Source organism: Arachis duranensis, chromosome 2 (genome assembly GCF_000817695.3).
Source record: "Arachis duranensis cultivar V14167 chromosome 2, aradu.V14167.gnm2.J7QH, whole genome shotgun sequence".
NCBI lineage: Eukaryota > Viridiplantae > Streptophyta > Magnoliopsida > Fabales > Fabaceae > Arachis > Arachis duranensis.
In genome coordinates this window covers 53,076,570-53,079,335 of record NC_029773.3, presented here as the reverse complement: position 1 = coordinate 53,079,335, position 2,766 = coordinate 53,076,570, and positions in this window count along the sequence as shown.

Sequence of the window (2,766 nt, the reverse complement as noted above, 5' to 3'; positions counted from 1 at the left end):
AACGTTTTCACTGAGAGGATGGGAGGTAGCCATTGACAACGGTGAAACCCTACACAAGCTTGCCATGGAAAGGAATAAGAAGCATTGGATGAAGACAGTAGGAAAGCAGAGAGACGGAAGGGAAGGCATCTTCATGCGCTTATCTGAAGTTCCTACCAATGAATTACATAAGTAGCTCTATCTTTACCTTTATGTTATTTTCGTTCATCACCATTACCATTTGAGTTTGCCTGACTAAGATTTACAAGATGACCATAGCTTGCTTCAATACTAACAATCTCCGTGGGATCGACCCTTACTCGCGTAAGGTTTATTACTTGGACGACCCAGTGCACTTGCTGGTTAGTTGTGCGAAGTTGTGTAATGCCATGGTATTGAACACCAAGTTTTTGGGGTTCATGACCGGGGATTATGAAAGTTGTGAAAAAGTATTGTTCACAATTTCGCGCACCAAAGGAGCTCAGTGGAGAATAGATTCCAAAGGCAAGCCAGTCCAACTGAGAAGACTGGATCTCAAGCCTGTGGCTAGAGGATGGTTGGAGTTCATCCAAAGCTCCATCATTCCTACTAGCAACCGATCTGAAGTTATTGTGGATCGGGCCATCATGATCCATAGCATCATGATTGGAGAGGAAGTGGAAGTTCATGAGGTCATCTCCAATGAACTCTATAAAATAGCCGACAAGTCCTCACCCATGGCACGGCTAGCCTTCCCTCACCTTATTTGCCATCTATGTTACTCAGCTGGAGTTATCATAGATGGAGATGTCTCCATTAAAGAAGACAAGCCCATCACCAAAAAAAGGATGGAGCAAACAAGAGAAGTTCCTCACGGCCCTCAAGAAGAATATGAGGAAGTTCATCATCAACAAATGCCTCAAGGAATGCACTTTCCCCCCAACAACTATTGGGAGCAACTCAATACCTCCTTAGAAGATTTGAGCCATAATGTTGAACAATTAAGGGTGGAACATCATGAGCACTCCATCATTCTCCAAGAAATAAGAGAAGATCAAAAAGCAATAAGGGAGGAGCAACAAAGGCAAGGAAGGGACATAGAAGAGCTTAAGGACATTGTTGGGCCTTCAAGAAGAAGACGCCACTAAAAGGTGGATTCATTCCTTGTTCTTTATTTCTTTCTGTTTTCGGTCTTTAGTATTGTGTTTATCTATGTTTTGTGTCTCTACTTCATGATCATTAGTATGTAACCATGCCTTAAAGCTATGAATAAAAATCCATTAGTCTTTCACCTCTCTTAAATGAAAAATGTTTTAATTCAAAAGAATAAGAAGTACATAAATTTCGAATTTATCCTTGAATTTAATTTAATTATATTGATGTGGTGACAATACTTTTTGTTTTCTGAATGAATGCTTGAACAGTGCATATGTCTTTTGATCTTGTTGTTTATGAATGTTAAACTGTTGGCTCTTGAAAGAATGATGAACAAAGAGAAATGTTATTGATGATCTGAAAAATCATGAAATTGATTCTTGAAGCAAGAAAAAGCAGTGAATGGCGAAAAAAAAAATTTGGCGAAAAAAAATAGAAAGAAAAAGAAAAAGCAAGCAGAAAAAGCCAGTAGCCCTTAAAACCAAAAGGCAAGGGTAGCAAGGATCCAAGGCTTTGAGCATCAATGGATAGGAGGGCCCAAGGAAATAAAAATCTTCCTATACCTGACATACAAACACACAACAATAAACACACAGACCCAGAAAGCCAATGAAACTTCACTCTATATCTAGAATGAAGTTTTAGTTAGTTTAAGCAAAAATTCAAACAGTTAGTGTGTTAGTAAGAATTAGAATAACAGAAAAAAAAATGCTTAATCTAGACCTCCACTTCACTTAATCATTGTCAATCTATTTCAATCCCCGGCAACGGCGCCAAAAACTTGATGTGTGGAAAATGGTCCAACACAAAACTCACCGGCAAGTGTACCGGGTCGCATCAAGTAATAATAACTCACATGAGTGAGGTCGATCCCACAGGGATTGAAGGATTGAGCAATTTTAGTTTAGTGGGTGATTTAGTCAAGCGAATCAAGTATTGGTTGAGTGATTTGTGTTTAACAGGAAGTAAAAGACAGTAAATGTAAAGGGGGAAGGGAATTTGCAGTAAATTAAAGAACAGGAAAGTAAAATTTGCAGAATCTTAAAGAACAAGAAAGTAAATGACTGAAACTTAAAGTGCAAGAAACATAAACTGCAGTAACTTAAATGGCAAGAAAGTTAAATTGCTAGAAAGTAAAAGGGAAATGAGGAATGGGATTACAGGATCTAAACAAAAAAGAAGTAAATTGCAGCAATTGATTGAGAAGAAATTGAATCAGAAGCAAATAGCATTCAAACAGAAAGAAAATAAAATGTAGCAGAGGTTCACAGAAGAACCAAAAGTAAAATTGGGTCTCAGGTCTCAAGGGACTAGGTAGCAGAGCCTAGATCTCTATTTGCCTTCCTAGATCCAAGTTAACAAAGCAATTGACAAGAATTAGAAGAGAAAGCAGTAGAAGAACAGAAATCAGATTCAATTCTACAGAAAACAAATTGAAAAGAGTTTGAATGGGAATTGAGACAGAATTTCCTCAATTTCACACACCCAAAACTCAAAAACAGAAGAGTAGAATTGCCCAAGTAAGAATGAGGAAGGAGATCAATCAATTCTCCCTTGATCCTCTTGGTGCTCGGACAAGTCTCTCAAGAAAGCTCAAAGAAAATGCAAATTCAAAGACTAAGCCAAAAGTAAGTCAAAAGGTAAAAAAAATTC